This window comes from Phlebotomus papatasi, chromosome 1, assembly GCF_024763615.1.
Source record: "Phlebotomus papatasi isolate M1 chromosome 1, Ppap_2.1, whole genome shotgun sequence".
Taxonomy (NCBI): Eukaryota; Metazoa; Arthropoda; class Insecta; order Diptera; family Psychodidae; genus Phlebotomus; species Phlebotomus papatasi.
In genome coordinates this window covers 37068362-37088509 of record NC_077222.1, presented here as the reverse complement: position 1 = coordinate 37088509, position 20148 = coordinate 37068362, and the positions used below count along the sequence as shown (strand labels likewise).

At 31.7% G+C, this 20148-nt stretch overlaps 2 protein-coding genes across 7 annotated transcripts in view; one reads left to right on the top strand and one right to left on the bottom strand.

Moving 5' to 3' along the window:
* LOC129799008 (centrosome-associated protein 350-like) overlaps positions 1–20148 on the bottom strand; it is a 168930-nt gene that overhangs the window by 92893 nt on the left and 55889 nt on the right. For all 6 annotated transcript variants that reach the window (XM_055842577.1, XM_055842576.1, XM_055842579.1 and 3 more), the window contains exon 3: positions 5920–5968. The gene's annotated coding sequence lies outside the window, so the exon portion shown is untranslated. The remainder of the gene's footprint in view (positions 1–5919; positions 5969–20148) is intronic.
* LOC129799009 (angiopoietin-4) overlaps positions 1–20148 on the top strand; it is an 87428-nt gene that overhangs the window by 11669 nt on the left and 55611 nt on the right. The gene's annotated exons all lie outside the window — the stretch shown is intronic.

Genomic DNA, 20148 nt, shown 5'->3' with positions numbered 1-20148 from the left:
CGGTTCTATGTGACCGATTTTGATGAATGAGGGCTTAAACGAAAGATCTCACCAAATGCTACAACTTTCTAGAATATTTGAACTTCGTGGGACCAACACCAGGGGCGCCACAGTCGAAAAACCAATTTCAATATCACATAACCTCAATTATCTCGACTGTCGCTGAACCGATTTTGATGATTACTTCGACATAATTGTAGAGCACATTTGTCTCTACATTTCGTCCATACATCATTTTCCACTCAGACCACGCTATCACTCCGATTTTGCCGTTTAAGTGTGAAAAAATTGATTTTTCCCATAATAACGCTTTGAAATCACTCAGATGCCAATTTGACTGCCTCTACTCCACAAAGACACTTAAAATAGGGTTTTAAATGGAAAGTCCCACAAAAGACAACAATTCTTTGATATAGTTGAAGTTCAACAAATGACTACTTGGGGAACTCTGGATGAAAAAACGAGTTAAGAAACAAAAAACCTCGATTATCTTGGCTTCTGAGTAATCGATGAGATCATGTTCTATGGGAAAATTATAGAGAACATTCTGGTCTACATTTCACCCATATAACACTTTTCTGTCAGTTCATCCCAATCCTTGATATTTTGGTTTAAATACAAAATTTGTATAATTTCACGAATTTGATTCAAGATAACTGAATGGCGACTCACAATTTCAGCTCTAAATCGAATTTGCATGCACTCCGAGTTAGCTCACGTTAAGAATCTCACCTATATAAGCCGGTTAGGATTATCTGTCCCTTTTCATTTATTTTTCCTAAGAGATTTACACATTTTTATTTAATATTAGTTAGCTTATCATCTATTGATAATTATGTGATAATTGTCTATAAGCTTCTAGGAAAAATAAAAGAAAATTCACATTATTCGAAGGCATGAACGTTCAAAGGGAGAGTACTTTCCCCTATTGTTTTTCTTTCCTTTTTCTTTTATTTCAAAAATGGTAGGTACACCAATTCGCAAATAATATTAACTTTAAAATTCGAAATTTTGAATTTTTTAAGATCAAAATTAAACCACTTCATATAGTGTAGCCCTTCCGGAACAACCGACACTTAGGTTCAACAGGTGGTAGCCCTCTTTTTGAAATTCACAGGCTCAGCATCCGCATTCTGAGCCTTCCTATGACACACTGACACCACCACATATAGCGCCAGAGTGTTATACCACACACTTTGAAGCAGGTCAGGGAGGCAACTTTGTAATTGCAATAGGGAAGGTTTGCCAACAACGGCGAGAAGCGTAACGATACGATCGCTACTTTGCCGTTGTCTGGCGGAAAAATCTTCTACAATAGGTTATTTTTCAACCGAATTAGTCAAAATTACTTAATCGAAATATACTCCTATTAAGTTTCCAAATACAACCTAATAAGATTCATCATAAGATTCAATTCAATTATATATTTGTCCTCAATTATGCTTTATTGCGGCTACCGCCGACTTACTACTACCGATCTCATCAGGTAAACGGTAGAAACCACTGAATCACAGATCGTATATTCGAAAATAATTTGTATGTATTACTTATTATGCATTGTAAGTGCATCGTTTTCTCGAACAATCGTTCCCATACTATTCGGATAATCCCATTTTCTTAACATTTCTATTTACAATTTTCTCCGAAACAACAATGTTGTTTATTTATAAATTAACTAAATTTAATTGCATTTCTTCTGTGCAATTGACATGTCAGGTGAGACAAAAGATTGCAATTGGATTTTCAATGAATCGTTCGAGTGTCGCCGAAAAAGGAGAAGTCGGTAGAGTTACATGAAAATGCTACATTTTCTATATAGGAGTGCAATGTGAACAGCACAGAGTTGGTAAATCAAAGCCAATATTTTGCATTTGGAGTGCAAAATTAATTAAAATCTTACGTATAAGGAGAGAATTTACATGTCTTTCTTTCAAGTGAAAAGACTTCAGAGAAGAGATAGAAAAGCATTATAAGGCTCTAGAAATTTGTAACTTAACATACGTACATATATATATAGTGCTTGTAAGACCTCAAGACACAATATTATCAAATTTAAATCATCGAGCAACAAAGTAGGAAAAAAAACGAGCAATTAAAATCACGTTGATGTTATAATAACAAGTTGACCGATTTTTGTCCCCTTTTTTTATTCACTTTCTTCGCGTCTTTCATCTTCACCTTAATGATCTCTCGCTGCGGTATATTATTTTTGCTTTCCTAATACAACATATGCGAGAATTTATAGACACAACTTCCTCGATTTGGGAACATGTGAAAAACACAGGTGAAAAATTGGCGGTGCCTCAGGAGAAATGTCCGAAAAGAGAAGTTTTTAATATGATTTTAGAGCATGTCTCACTCTCAGTGTACATAACCAATAACAAGCCAACCACAAATAAATTGCAACCAGTTTAAATGAAGAGAGAAAAAGAGCAACTAAAAAAATAAGATCACCCAAGAAATTATTGCATAATATTGCACAGTCTTTCCTTCTCACTCTATCATATTGGAAATTATTTATACTTTTTCTATGGTTGGCTATAGCTCTTTTTAATGTTTTAAAGGAGGCCTTTAAAAATCTGATCGAACCATGCTACAATTTTATATCATTTAACTTTTATTATATATACATACACACTTACTCACACCTTTCTGGGACAATTTTATATGTCGTACAACTTGATGGCAATTTAGTGGATTTCACGACTGGTGTTAAATTTATACGCTTTTTTAAATATATAAATTACACACAAATGTGTGAATTTAATAACTTTTGATTGCAATATTCGAAACTCCAATGGACATATTGACATAAGTTTTCTTCGAATTAGAAATGTTAAAAATGTTTATTTATTTTAAAACTATCTTCAAATACGATAAAGAAACCCAAAGTAAAATTATTAACTGTGAGATTGTGTGTTTGATTGTGCGTTTCGCGAAAGAAAATTTTATTTTATATAATCACATTAAAATTTTCCGCTAAAATTAGACAAAGGGTAAAATTAGACCTCCTACAACTCTATACTCATAATAAGTAAAAGTAGTAAGTTTCAATTAAACTAAAGTACAGGAGAGTGAGGAATTTTGGATGAGAAAATGTTTGCATAAATAATTTAGCACAGTTTTTGACCCAATATGAAAATAAAATTTCAAAAAAAAAAAAATGTTTTATAAAAAAATAAATAAAATTTTTCAAAGACTTATTTGTAGAAAAGCCCAATTTGACAAATATGGTTAAAAACTATACTTTAGCTTTAGGTAGTAGTAGAACATTTTAACAAGTAGCAAGAAGTCACCAGTTTAATTGAGGATAGAAGCAAGAATTGGATACCATTCATCCTCTGAATAACACTTCTCTATTATTTAATAATTTAAGTTATCTCAGGTGAATGAATATTTTAGGACATGCCCCTTTCAGAAGTTTTAGCCAAATAAAGTTATATGATTTTTTAATTCGAAATCAATGAAGTGATAATATAGCACTTAATCAAGTCACAAATTCACCTTTTGAAATGTCTAAAGAGAATTGTACCTCTTAAATGAATAAGTTACACCCTCCTTAAAAGTCTCATGGAAGCATTTAATATAAAAATACATCTAGATTTAGGTATAACTTTTGAAGGTATTGAAACGCACAAACTTTTTCTTTTTCTCCTTATTGGCATATTTACTTATTTCGCGAATAATTGGAAATATTTTATGTCAATATTATGAGTAATATAATATTAATAAACTTTCAAATTTTGAAATTTTTATCGACTTAATATAAAATTTTGTTGGAAAGCCACGCCCACTTGTATGCATTTTTCCTATTAAAAGTCGAGTTTTTTTTTGTCTACTTTTTATGAAAATATTAGAAGTGATAGAAAGTGCCAAATGGTTTAAAAGTCATCCAATAGGGGATTATAATGTAGCACTGGTAAAAATAAATGGATCATCAAGGATCATTTGAAAACTATCATTTTATTTAACTAAATAAGAAATTAACAAAAACAATGAAAAATATTCTTTGGTGTTTACTCCGATGAGAGAAATATGTTGTGAGTAATAAGTTTATGATAAAACGTTCTATTATGATAAATGTGCAATCAGAGTTTGAAATTAGATCCATCCTTTGCAAAAGGATCAAATTTGGATCAATATGATCCTTTTATTTTTACCATTGTGAGCATATCGACTTATCAGCATATAAGTCGAATAACTCGTTTTTTCGCTTTTCGAGTAGGGTAACGTGTGGTATTTCTAGACAAGGTGCTTTTCGGGACATAATATGGGTATTTTGGGACGCATCAAAAATCCTATGAATATTCGTTTTCTAATTATTTTTAAGTTCTATATGAAATATTAAGCTCTTTCCGTATTAGTTAAACATAAAACTTCTGAAATTGTATTTAATTTTAAGCGTGAAATGCGTGAATTGTGAGTGTCACATTTCACTTGTTACAAGAGCATCAGTGTGGTCAATTTTTCAGATGTCAACACGAACAGTGCTTAGTTTTTTTCGATTTAAATCACTTTACAAGTGAAATTTAAACAAAATTTTTATGAAAGAGTGAAGTTTAGAATTTCTACTTGAAGGTAAATAATCAGGCTCGGTGAAATTTATTTGCATAATAACGACTTTTGTCTGTCCCGAAATACCCAACTGTCCCGAAATATATCACTTTTACTACTATACATTTTTGCTATTTTGTATAAAAAATTATGCATTTTTCAACATTTTACGATAAGAATCTTATTCTTTATAGCATACGGAACATAAATATTTCTATCAACAAAAAAAAAATTATTTGAGAAGTCGTTAAGATGTTTGAAACTTCAAAGTGCTAAAAAGTGTCACGAAATACCACACGTTACCCTACTCCTTCACTGAGAAAAAAAAGAGGCTGCGATTAATTTTTTTCATCATAACTTTAACACTTTTTGCGTGTAAAAATATATCAACATTTTTTAATGTAAATTTTACACCTTTTAAGGGTAAAATCAACATGAAAGAAGGGTAACTTTAACCCATAATACACCTAAAAAGGGTAATATTTACACCGTTCTCCTAACAATACTGCAGGGTAAATGTTATTTTGACTTTTTCGGATTTCTCTTAGTGTTGATTCCCTGTACCTTCCCTATATTATACCGGAATTCCCAAAGTCATAGGAGTTTCAAAACTTAAAAATCCTATACTCAGCATATAAAACCTCAGCTTGAAATTGCTCTCCTGCACAGTTGGCCATTCGCGATTTATTCGTTTTATATTCTGAACAGTCGGTATATATTTATTTTTAATACAATTTCTACAGGGGGCGTGGTCTATTTTCTTTCTAATGAATTTACATGAATTATTTATATATAAACTTGTTAATTAATTGGTCTAGATAGTGTTGTGTCCTTCTACTTCGTTTTAAAAATTCGTAGAGACAAACTTTAGTTCCTTATAGCTGCTGTAGAGGGTATGACTTAAATTATTTAAGGGGAGCTAACTCAGTAAAGTATGGAAGAGTAGAGTAAGCTCTCTTTGCCACCTAAAATAAGCTAATCAAATCTAGATACTTATAAATCGGTATAACAATAAAATGAGTGTTATGCTCTTTTCTATTCAGAAACCAGTTATTGCATTGCGTAATATTTACGCAAAAACTGATGAAAACTCCCCGCTCTCCCCTAAATATTTAAATATTTCCCACAGTGTATCATATAAGTGAACGTTTTGGCTCACTATTTTGACGCAAGTTTAAACAGCACAGCAATCTTCCACTTAGTAATTAATACACTGTCGAAAATTGTTTCCGGAAGCATGAGAAAGGAGAATATAATAGCAAAAATTCATGAATTTATGAATGTCCGGTAGAAAAGAGGGCACGAGACAATTTTACTACAATGGTAGGAAGTTAACTGTAGAGTTGAAGCTAAAAATTAACTCACCTCTTGATCTTCAATCTCTTAATCTGTTTCTCCGTGATCTTTCTAGCATCTGAAAGTACAAGAGTAAAGCACAAATAAAAAAATCTGTTTGAATTAATATCAACAAAAGAGCAACAAAATTATTTTTTGACTTTAATTAGATTATCATGAGAGAGCAAAATATTTAAAATTCTTTTATTCATTTTATAGTCTCTCTCTCTCTCTCTCACTTAAAGTCAGTGACATTGAAACACTCTCTTATTAAAAAGACAATTTATTATTGTACTTTTTTTTCTTTCTCACTCTCTTTTTATTATATCTATGTTGAGCAATGAAAAGAGTAGATCAAGGTACCAATTTTCTGTCTACAACACTTACAATACACATGCTTAAAATATAATTTCTGTCATATAATTAGCTAGCAATTGAAAATAGTGAGAAGGATAGGTGAATAAAAAGTCAACACAATGACATATAACGATGACAAACCCACGAATTTTAATTAATTCTCCCATCAATGATCTTACTTTTTAATCCAGTCGCAAACTCGGTTTTATTTACTTAAAAAATAATGGAGAAAATTGTCTGAGAAGTCTTCTGAATTATACACCTATATTTTAAAAGACGACAATTTTAAGATTTTACTCTGTCTTTTTCATCAAGAAACAGACCTTCTACCTTTTAATGTTCACTTGCAGAAACCTCAATTAAACCCGATTAGAAACTGTGCGTGACGACGTGTTACCTGTCCGTGAAATAATTCGGATAATTTGAATTATGTTTCGGAAGTTTAATAAGCATACACAGTCATTTATGATAATCAATTGGGAAAAAAAATCGCTCTTATAAAAACGAATTCAGTAGCCATAACTACATCGATTGCTTGCAAATTGATTAATTTTATAATCTAATAGTTACATAAGAAATTAGAAAGATTTAAAAGAGGTATATTTTGACAATTTAATAAGCATATTTATAAGACAGAAAAAAATAAATGCGATATATGAGATATGCAATCAATTTTCACATATCTACCTAGGCTGTAATTAGTTAAATTTACGATTTTTGCATAAAGAAACCTTTTCTCAAAGAACCAGGAGAATTTTGTAACACTTTTTGCTTCATCTAATGATGGGGTTCGTCCCTCAGAAAAACATTGTTAGAAATCTCATGAATTCATCAACAACTATAAGATATATCGATACACCAATATAAATTAACTTCATTAAGTGGCGTAAAAAAAAAACGTTTAGCACCTTTCTCATTTCTTGACTAAAAATTTATTATGTGATGTGCTCTTTTTCATCTCAACACCTATCAACATGTTGATGGTGATTTTCCTCTCAGTTAGACAAAGGCCTTACAACAGCCAGCAAAAACGCATTACAACATAATAAAAAATTAAATTCTCCTAATATTTTCAATTAGTATCAATTAAGGAATAAAACATAAAAATTACCACTATTAAATAATGTTGGGAAAAAAACATTTATATGCTGATTTCGTGCATAAGCATAGAAATAAGCAATGTAAAGAAGTTACTTTTTTTCATAATTATAATTATTTAATTCAATAAGATGGGTAGTAGAAAGTGAAATTTTCCATACTCCAAGATGAGGCATTGTACTCTATTGAGTCAAGTGTTGATTTTACACAAAAAAATCTTTTTAAAGTTTCATGTATATTTTGACAAATGATGCTTTTATTCATATTCATCAAAATTCAGCATAATATAGCAGGGAAACTGTAAATTCCTCGTAATTAGCATGAATTTATGTGAATCGTGAGATCAAGGCTTAAGTTTAAAAAAAAAATCCACATCCCCCTGGATGGTACAAAAGACATGATGAAAGTTAATTGAAGTAATTTTCACTGTGATAAAGTGATTCCTTTAATCATTTCCGAATTATACGACACTGAATTTATCACAAAATTAACCATGAGCTTTAATCAATTTATCACACCTTTTTTTACCGCCATAAATTTCATCTTCGTGCCGAGAAATTAAATTCCATACGAGAGAAAAAAAGGAGGTTGCATCTCTCGTTCCATCACAATTGAGAGCAATTTTCATAGAATTATTGCTTTTTCAAGACATGCACTTTGCATGAATACTATATATTGTTGGATGATTAACAGAAATTGGCGTGGAAAATGCAATACAGGCAAGATTAAGGGGAGAATTTCTTAAATTTATGAAAGCGTGATAAAAACTTTAATTTTCCCCTGAATGCTGAGAGTGTTTGTTTTTCATTTCTCTTTCCAGAGACAAACTCTCAAAAAAATAATTTATAATTGCTATTATTATTTTTTTTTATAGTGGTCACAGGTAGAAACTAATGTGACACGAACCTTATTCGTGATAATTAATTCCTGTCTTTTGTAAGTAGGTAAAAAGAATTATAAAGAGACATGAGACAAGAAAGTCCGAATAAAATTAAGAGAATTAGTAATCACATTGTTATTTAATAATAAAAGTGAAAAATTGTCAGCTTATTGAAAAAAATAAAATAATTAAGAAACAAAAAAAATGTGACAGCGATATAATTAAAGTGTAAAATTTTGCAATCTATTCAACACTTATTAATTATATCTTATATAACTTTTTTTAAATGCTTCTACATATATGGCTAATTATATTCGGTTAGTAGGGTATAGAGAAAATTAAACTGAAACAATACAATTTATTTTATGATTTTTCTTCATCTTCATCACGAATTTCACATCAAATTGTCCCTCCCCATAGAATTCTCAATTTTCTTTCACATAATTTGATTACATGATGATTTTTTTAAAATAATGTTACTCTCTCATCCTTCTTGTACGTGTGAAAATCAGGTTGGAAGTACTTCTATATTAGAAAAGAAGCCCAACCATAGGCTATACGGTCTACCATTAATCTACAATATTTCGCCAGAAAGAGATACTAATTGCTGATGAAATGAGATCCAACAATTAATCTGCTTCCTTTCGCTTTTCTTTGCAACATTGTATTTCATCGCGATCCAATTTTAGCACTGCTTTGGCTATCTTTAGCCCCACATTATGCGGTCTCTCTGCAATTGTGACAAAAATTTGTAATCATTCGAGACACTATCGCAACAATCCCATTTACATTCATTATGATCAAGTTTCAAAGATACTTTTACTTTAAATCTCCTCTCCCAGATATACCCAAAGAAAAAGCTCTTTTTTTCACGCTGTCCAATTTAAATTAATTTATATACCAACATTACATGCATTATTTTTTTTTCTCGCCCCATTTGCCTATCCCAAAATGTCTTATCTCAATACTTCAATCAAAGGGGTATACAGTACCAGAAAATTGGACAAAAATGCCACAGAGAAACAAACTTTTTCTATCTCACATTTGAAGAGTTTCTCATATTTCAGATGCAAGAGAGGGCAAGAAGCAAAAAAAAAAACCATGTTCAAAGACATCTTTCACTTCGCTCGGATACACTTCAATTGAACTCATCTTCATTTTCTTGCACAGAAACACAAAAATTTCGCAATAATCCAATCACCAATTACCGACCGTCATTTATATGGACGTATATTTCATCCTCTTTAATGATCTCTGTAGTTGTACGGTTCAATATAACTGGAATTATTTAAATCAAAAAGCAAGATTTAACCCTTTAAGGACGAGAAGGTCAAAAATTGAGGGTAAGAAAATATAATTTTTTTGGCTTTTTAAAGCAAAACGTAACCTTAGATGACCCTAAAGTTTGGTAACCTTAGGGACGTTGTCTCTTGCGCGAAATGCTGACACAAAAGAAACGCAAATACGACAACGATCGATGCAACCGACGATAATCCAAAAATAGTGTTTTTTAGAGTTGGAGTAAGGCAATTGAATTTTAGATAAAAAATATATATCGGTTCTCATAACCGGTCCTCCTATCCTATCGAAACCGATTAAGTTTTATCATACACTCAAAGGCATTTCTAATAAACACAAATTTCCCCAAGAACAAACTCGGAATTAGGCATCTATTTACTTTTCACTTTGTCATAAAATTAATATTTTAAATGTCTTCTTAATACCTATCGTTCATAGAGGCAAAAAATACACCAAATCAGACTCTGTTGGTTTTTCGAAGGTTAGATGTAATCGATGTAACGTTTCACAAGTTTTGTTTATCGGTTTAATTTTTATTGCTGATTTTCTGTCAGCGAAAACTGTCTCGTCGTTAAAGGGTTAAATAAGAAAAAATAGTTTAAAAATTTGACATCTACGCCAGAACTTTGCAGTTTTTTTAATAGCGTGTATAATTTTTATGCGTTAACATGGCACTATTGGAATTGTAGTATAAATTTAAAATTTTCGAATGAATCCGACTGACAATATAAAGCGGTCTTCAGACTAGAGGTTTAGCCCGGTTCCCGAAGGTCTCAAAATCCTATATAGCAACCAATTTTATTGGTTTTTTGGAATTTAATAGAACATTTACACTTGATAATATAATCCTAAGTAAATTTTTTCCAAGACATCTTGATTGATAAGAAATTGTAGCAGTTAAGCTATAAGGATAAGCCTTAGACCTAAAACCCGTATAACGGAAGAAGAATTTAAAATTTTAAAAACAAATATAGAAATTATTAATGTGAAACATTTCTTTAAAAAAAAATACAATAAAAAACAGTAGATCTCTGCAACTATACAATACAATCTTTGTTCATTTTTTTTTTAAATTATTAAATTTAAAATAAAAAAATAGAACTATTATTATAAAAACTATTTAAAGCCTGAATTCTGTAACAGATTCACATTGTTGGCGTCGCACTTTGGTATGTTTTCCAAAACTATAAATTAATTCCTAGTTTTAGTTCGTGGCATATGCTAAAGTTTTATTTTAAGCAACAGCCGTAAAGATTCAGAGCTTTTACTGCGTTATATTGCCTTTACATCTAGCAAAACCAAATCAATCTTAACTCTCGGTCAAGCTCCTGAACCCCGAATCATTGTTCCATCTCCCAGTCATACTTCGTCTGCTAAGTCTGACTGACTCAATCATGACCAAATGAAAGCTTGCTTTTCTAGAACATTTCGAATTTAAACTAAAAGCTAAAAAAAGACATTTATGACTATATAGTCTTTTTATTTATTTATGACTATATATCATATCTCCGGATTAAACCAATCCAATCAAATCTAAAACTCAATCCGAATTTTTCAGTTATACCACCCCAACTTTTGCCAATTTACATTGTCAGAGACATCGATTCGCAATCAATTGAAAGACCATGTCAAATATGTTGCTTTTGCAACTCTTTTGCCACCTTCTCTTCCTCACAATTGCCAGTACGATTAATGAGATGTACGATCCGAAAAATAACTTTTTGACCAGTCAAGTACATTCATTGGTAAAAAATTGTTACTCCATTCATTTTCTTCAACCAATCATCGATTTTTGCAAGTGGAATTTTCAAGATTCACTTGTTCAGCAAAACTAAAAAAAAATGCATCTGCAGGAAGAATCTTTGGATGGAAAGTGATTTTTCTGTGAGTGTAAGACCTAAATCTGTCAGAAGGAGACGAGAAAGATCATGGAAACAGAAAATTGATCACAATCTTCAAGGTTTTCCACATTAAAGTCTCCAACACAAAAGCTCACACAATTTCTTCATTAACAACAAAAACGGTGCACAATTTTTCGTTGCAAATTAAATAGCAATTAGTTTTTAGGGAATAAAAGTTTGAAAAAAGTGCAAGTAAGCACAAATTATTGTTGAGTAAATATAGAAATGAAAAAAAAATTGACCATGTGCGCAAGCTTAAATTAGCCAAAATTGTGTGACTTTACACTGAGAAAGATCGCATTAAGAGTATGAAAAATTCAATTAAACTCTTTTCACACAATGTTCTTCTATATGCAGAATCAACTCTCTAATGTAGTTTGATGATGCAAGTTAATAAATTACAGTAATTGCTCTTTTAAGCGAGATGATGGAAGCAAAAGAGGGCAAAAAGGTATATTTTGTATAGTGCGATGTGTTGAAGGTATAACAAGAGGATAGCAATGGTTTATGACTTATATCATCTCAATAAAAATTATCTTATGTTGCATTACACAAACCACCTCCATTCATTATCTGAACACCCAACATGAGGTATGAGGACAAGAGTTGTTAGGAGAAGAAAAAAAAACAGTAAATCAAAATATTATGGTAAAACAAGCGATTGAGGTGAGAAATGTACCTTTTTCTCATTCACCGTATCTCCTTTTTAAGCACTTGAGCAAAAAAGAACGGCAACATATTCTCAATTGATATTGGAACTCTTTAATTTTTTTTCATCATCCAGAGTCTCACTTCTCAATTTATTTGCTCTTGGTACCTCTCTCAAGCTGTTTGTCGGTATTTTGATGTGAAAATTCTCAATATTCAAATGAATGAAGGAGGAAAAGTGTTGTAATCGATATGCGTGCTGGAGTCATAAAATAAAACCTTTAAAAAAGTCAAGACAATACACCCTTCAAGTATTGTTTGTCCGAGATTTTCCATTCACACAATTTTTCCTCCAAAGTTTGTGTTCCTCTTACTGACTTTACTAGTAAATAAACAGAGTCTCTCAATTTCCAACTTTAACATCCACGATCACTGAGAAAAAGTAAAACAACTCTGTTAAACTTTAATTAATGTGACAAATAATATAGGTTTGCGTTTTCAAAGGCATTTTGGATGTTATAAGCATAATTTTGTTTTCATTTTTTTTTATAAAATTCACCTCAAATTGTTTTTATATCATTGTTTAAAATTAACACATTAAACTTTTTAATGTTTTTCTATGAAAATAAAATATATCATTAAAAAGTAGACCAACACTTGCATCACAACTTATTACCCTATTAGCATAAAGAGAATCTAAATTTGTAATATAAAGTAATTTGTAATTATAAGAGATCTGATAATTAGGTGCGAAATTGATTGGCTGTTAATGCATAATGAATATATGAGTTCCTGTGTTCAAATCCCGTTAAAGTCATCATAAATTTATTGGAAGTTAAGGTGCGGAAATTGCATCTAAATGAGCTCAACTGCACTAGATTTCACAAAGTATATTACAATTTTTCTTGTGCCAAGACAGTACCTTTATGGGATGTTGCATACATATGATTAATATCACAGTGCAACAAAATGAAACTTTTTTTCTTGGGATGGAAAATAATGAGTAGTTTCTTGTTCCTTGGTATGCCCTGAACATTTCTCCCGAAGAAACTTGTGGTCCATCACGTCAAGTTTCTGAGATATCTTAAGAAAAAGATCTTTAAGAATTTTTTCGAAATATTTGAAAAAGAGTTGTTTATAATCAATAACGGTACATCCTAGGATGTTGGTATCAAAGGATAACTCGAGGATGTGTAGAGGAGGATTCAAGGACATTTTTCCTGGAACATCGCATATCCCTATCCCTTCAATTTTTAGATTTGCTTCATAAACTCCTAAATATCCTCCAAGTCCATGAAAAGGATTCGTGGGACGACTTGAATCCTTTACAAAAATAGTCTCCTGAATATCATAGGGTCGTAAAATATACCGTTATCCAGAAATTACGTATTTGAATGACTTATGAACCACAGAATTTTCTCTCAAAAATTCATTATTTTATTTCATATATTCTACAAATAAATTCTAATGTGTCATAAGTTTAATTTTCTTTGTAATCCATCATTCAACACATTTATGGCAAAAGAGAATCAAGATTCTTGCTTTTGTATACCATTTTTCGTAAGGTGCAGCGAATTGATGGTATTTTATTCCGTGCTCATCTGATTCTGTTGATTTTTGTCTTAAAAAACATCAAAGTGACAATACAGGAAGTGGATTTTCAGTGATATATTCACATGCACTTCTTTAAATGCTGAAATTATTTTTTTGCACAAGATTTTCGGTAATTTCTGTCCTGGTGCCTCCCAAACAATTGTAAATTACATTTTTGACCGATTCTCATGCAATTTTTTCATCTGGCAGCAAAGAATTTGTGAAAGTTGAATCCTTTTCCAACTTTCGGATGTCAGGACCCGTGAAAACACTTTCTTCCATTTTTGCGATGGCGAGTTTTGGAAAAACTTCCTTCTAACGTTTGAAAGCCGCTTGCTCGTGATTTAGGGATTTTATAAAATTCTTTACAATTCCCAATTTTATGTGTAATGGTGGTAACAGAATTTTGTCCTTTTTGTGAGACCTTTAATGTGCGCCTTTACTCATCAAATTCGGTCAAAAAGCACAGAAGATATGATGTTTTGAATTTCGTGAAATTTGATCCCTCATATCTCCGGTTCTATTGATTAACTTGCACAACTTGCACACTTTGAAAAAATGAGTTTGAATGTTGATGAATTTTGACGATATCGCAGCGCCACCTGTGGTGATTTTTTGAACTTTCATCTGAAAGTGCTCATCGAGACGAAACCAAAACACCAAAATTTAGGTCAAAATATTAATTAGAAGCGGAGATAGAGGTCGGTCAATTTTCGAACTTTGACCCCTTATAGCTCGGGTCAAGGGTTATGGATCGACTTAAGTATTTTTTTGGTTGATACATATAATCAACGGCTACAACATACTAAAATTTCTGCCCGATGCACAAAGGAATTTTTGAGTTATTTAACTTAGAAAGTTGAAAAGCCTTCATTTTGATAATAGCGTCACTAGCGGTAGTTTTACGAACTTGCGATGTTAGAAGGAGAAGTTGCATTCCACGAGAGCTTTCCAAAACGCCTTCCCTTTTTAAATTCTGACAATTAGAACGGGAGTTATGGCCATTTGATGAATTTTTTTTTCGACCCTTTTATCTCGGGTCAGGGGGGTCGGGGGACCTTAAGTTTGGTATTGATCGAAAGATCTAAGGCCCAGCTATAACATATTAAAATTTGAGCCCGATCGATGCCATATCGAGGTCTTATTGGCTTACAGTGCATGTTGTTAAGATATGAAATAATATAATGAATTTTTGAGAGAAAATTCTGTGGTTCATAAGTCATTCAAATACGTAATTTCTGGATAACGGTATATTTTACGACCCTATGATATTCAGGAGACTATTTTTGTAAAGGATTCAAGTCGTCCCACGAATCCTTTTCATGGACTTGGAGGATATTTAGGAGTTTATGAAACAATTCTAAAAAATTGAAGGGATAGGGATATGCGATGTTCAAGGAAAAATGTCCTTAAATCCTCCTCTACACATCCTCGAGTTATCCTTTGATACCAACATCCTAGGATGTACCGTTATTGATTATAAACAACTCTTTTTCAAATATTTCGAAAAATTTCTTAAAGATCTTTTTCTTAAGATATCTCAGAAACTTGACGTGATGGACCACAAGTTTCTTTGGGAGAAATGTTCAGGACATACCAAGGAACAAGAAACTACTCATTATTTTCCATCCCATTTTTGGCTGTTGCACAGTGTATTAATTTGAATTACTTATTTAGAAATTTTAAAGAGTTAAACGTACGCCAAAACCTAAAATCTAAAATTAGAATAATTCAATGTCCGCCGGGGTTTGTTGATTCTCCAAAATACTCACAGCTAAAAGGAAAATAGTTTTCTATTTGTATAAAATGTTGTTGATTATTTTATTATTTCTTTTCCTGGAGAATTTGTTAAAGTTCGTCCATTAAGTTTAAATCGTCTGAGAACCGGTAAATGGTAGGGAAAGCTTGTGCGGCTTCGTACAGAAAACGATGTGAAAGATTTTTTTTTACTAAATTCGAAACAAATCGAATCAAGTAGGGTGACGGCATTACTTGTGGTCTTTGTCTTTACTTATGGCCTCCTCGCAAAAAAAAACACTACAATGTCATAAACTGATTTCGAAAAACCCCAGAATTAAAAATATTTTATGTCTTATGATAACAAATCACATTTTTTTTTGGTTTTTGGAATTACATTCTGACAAAAATTGCAATAAGGCCATAAATAAGGGCAGGCCACAAGTAATGCCACCACCCTATTCTACTTATTAAAAAAAATATCTTCCTTATTAGGTTTGCAATTCCACCTTACAAAATTCCTGGAAATCTTTGGATTTTCCTTCAGAGAAAAATTAAAATTTAGTGGCGATTTTAACATAAGTTGCCCTGGTTTGCTCAGCTACGTACGAATTTTTTTCACATATGTATGTACTCCTCATTTTCACCGGAAATATTATATTACACCGGACACAAAAATTTGTACATCACTGTTTAGTTAGAACTTTGATCTATTTGCTTTGACCGTTTGTAGGAGATATTATGCGTTAAAAAATCAATTTTAAGCTTTTTTTCTAACACATATTTTGTGAAACTTGGAAAACCATTTTTATACTGCATTTTGACAGTCAGTTAGGTGTGATTCTTTCATAATGTTAAGCGAAATCAGAGAGATCGAGGCTTAAGTGGTGTGAACATATGAGAACGATCCTCAGACACCGCACTGCCTTGGCGCTCGTCATGCACTGAGCGACTGGCCGAGCAATGAGCGAATGTCTCGCCTCAAGGTGCACGCTATGCTCATGTGGGACATACCGTTATGGTATAAAGTGAACGGGTAAGCCACAGCAGAGGGATTTTACGCTTATCGTGGCTTTTCGTCTAAAAATAATCACATTTATTGTAATCCTTAGATTTTCTCTAACACCTCCAATCTGTCTTACTGAACATTTTCTAAACATCACCTGTCTCTTAAAGTTACCAGTGACCAATATAAAATGAAATGTGGAAAATTCCACTTCAAAACAAGGCAAATTAGATGAGAAATGCTCAAAATACACCGAAGTGGCAATGAAAGAATCACACCTTCCATAAGCAGATTTAGGTTTGATGTTTTATTTGAAATCTAATGAAGTGTCATTTTAATACCCCAATTGTCTTGTGAACTTATACAATGGAATCTCAGTATGGATCAAATATCCTAGAGCGGTGTGCACAGTGTGATACAAAACAGTAAGGAATTCCCTAAGACGGTGGTCAATAATTTTGACTGATGTTTCAGCAGAGCTGTAAAGTTCAATTTTCCTGAGCTGCCAAGGTGATAATCTTCATGACTTTCCTCCACCAACAAAAACGACCCCTTTCGAGTCAAAGATTTTCGCGGTAAATATTAACCCTGATAAACCCTCTATATCTTGTAATAGTTGTTTCTTTGAAAAGATACTTGAAGTGTGTGAAGTTTTAATATGTAAAATATTACACATAAAAATTGTAATTTAAGGTCCATTTTTTATTTGTTCTTTTTGAACCTGGGACAAAAAGCCTAGGCTTCCAAATTTGTCAGATATGTGAGGTACTGGACTAGCTTAGAATATATGGCCTGAGATATGATTCATTTAGTAACTCAGAAAAAAATCGAGTTTTACTCAGCTGCAACATTACGAACCTGCAAAACTCTCCCTTAAATGATGCGAAAGTACTTTTGAGGTATGACATCTAAGTCTAAGTTTGAGCATTTCGCTAAGCACGGGACGCTTTGTCACCCCATATCAACAACATTCTTATGTTATTACTAAGCCGATGCACCGTAGCCTCTGTAATGCCAATCTCGTTTAAACGAAAGAAAATATACTATTAACAAATTGATTCAAATATATTACCCTATTCCCTTTTAAGAAATTTATATAAATTATTAGGAATATAAAAACATAAAATAGTCAAAATATTCCAATATTTCTCTCAGTGTTTCAAGAAGAAAATGAAATATAGGCAAAATAGGTGAGATATTGAAAAACTCACGACATATTAAAATACAAAATTTAACACTTCAAGTCTCTTCATCACTGGACCTTCTACTGACATGGCATCTCATGAGCAATTTGAACATGTTGATGAGCACATTAACATCTTCACTGAAATAAGATGTACTTCATTGCCATATGAAATTTAGAAACTATGTAGTCGCATAAAAAAAGAGAACTATCAATTACTTCTCACACAATCATTTTTCATTGAGACTATAATGTGAAGTTAAATATAGTAGTTCAACCTGATTCAAAAATTAAGTGATTTGTTAAACGGTTTGGTGAAAAGAAAAAAAAAAAGGAGAAGAAATTTATGAAATCTTTTTTTCAGCACCCTAGAAATCATTCCAACAAATTTAGTTCAAATTGAAATTCATAACTGAGAGGTGTATGTACAGAAAGATTTTCGTAATTTTACAACATTTTTCATAGCTTCTGTTTTGATTTAGGTTTTTTTTCACATTTATCGTGTAGTTGGGAACATGCTCGAGTTATTTTTTTATACAAGCCGGCCCAAAATCAATTTTAGGTGTTTCACTTAAGCCTGAGCAATAGATGTAATAAGATTAATATCTCTCCTGGAGTATTTAATACACCTTCGTGACTTTCTGGTTGGGCATTTTCTTGCAAAATTCACTCGGGTTTTCAATGCGAGAGAATTGACACAAAAGTGCACCGCATACAAAAATTCTTTCACATTATCCAACGCCATATGCCTTAATATATATAATTCAAGAACGCGATTGAGAATACTAGTGCAAGATCGTGATTTTAGTATTTTTCGCTCAATCTCTCCCCCTAAATACACCAACAAATTGGCAATTTTTAGCTGAAAAATTTCACATTTTATCATTTGAACATGAGTTTGGAAAAACGACAAAATAAAATCAGCCACCTTATGCAATATACTGAAACGATTCTTTATAGACTTGCCAATTTCCCCTTCACTCTGGCAAAATATGTATTTCTGTTTCATTCACTATTAATATAATATACTGGGTGATAGAAACCAATGTGAAGAGAGCGGATGTGAATTTTAAATATATAACCACACATGACTTTTATGTTGAATAAAATAGAAGTTTATCATACCACCCACGTTAAATCTGGCATACGGAGTGCTGAGGATTTTTGTATCTCAAATTAAAATCGAGGAAATAAGTATAGAAAGTGGGACAATTAAGTTATTGAGAAGTGATTTCCAATATATATAGTATAGATACCTATATATTGGTAACAATTATTGCAAATGATTGTATACAACTGTGAGGAAAAATTTCCAGTTTCACACAATTTTCACCTTGTAGTTGGTCAGTCGGATTCATTCATTGCATTTTGGTTTTTCATCAAACTGATCGGTATCTCACGAGGTTGCACGGTACGATTTGGACGAATTTTTGCATCATTAGAAAAGTATTAAAATATCCTAAATAATGATTTGAAATTTATTGTTTAAAAATCAATGTCAGGGCGTCTTTAACTCCACTGAAACTTTTTTTAGTTGCAGTACCCATTTGATAATTTATGCAAGCCCCGCCCATAAGTAAAAAAAAACTAGGGCACACCCCTAAGGATCAAAATGTAGTAACAGTCTAGAGTTGTGGTATTTAAGAATTTTTAAGCATATTGAACGAATTTAGTAATACCACTTCCATTTTGTCACCATGATCAAATCAAAGATATAGTGAAGAAAAAAGATTAAAAAATCTAGATATAACGTTTTTATGGGGCGTTACTGAAGTTTCTTAAGCCATATTTCTTATCGTTTGAGCTCCAGATCTGTGAGGAGTTGAAAAAAAAAACGGATTGTGTATATTTCTCCCTCATTGACTTTGAAAAATAAAATACAAGAGTAATGGCATCTACACATTAGGGAAATTATGTCCATTATGAAGAGCTATTCCTACACAATAGTAGGGAATTTGCTTCAAGATGGACATAAATTTCTCTGGTGCATACAGGCCATAAGAAATCTTCCAGATATGCAATATACGGACATAAAACACATCCCTACACAATTAAAACTAAAAATATCAAATTTAACTACTCATATTTAACTACTCATTTCCAAAGGGGGCATGACCTAAAATCATATTATAATAATTATGTACGTAAGTGAAATAGAAACTTTTCTTAAAAATAGAGTAATTAAAAAACGATCTAGTACATTAAAGACTCCCTTACACACGATTAAAAAAATATTGATAATTCCATCGTGATTTTCATTGTAAATTTACATATACAGTGGCGAACAATATAATAAGACCGCCCCCAGAAAGCTTTTTTATATTTTTTCCAGATAAAAAATATAAAAATATATTTAATGTAAAAATGTTTAAATAACTACTTTACGTAGAATAAGTATTGTTTTGGTTGTTAAAGATCACCATTTTACTGAAAATACATCAATAGTGAAATTCTATTTGAACAAAAAAATACAACCACAATCATTTAAATAAATGAATATGGTCCATTAATTGAACAAGTGAAAATAAAATTATAAGTTGAAACTATAAATCACAAA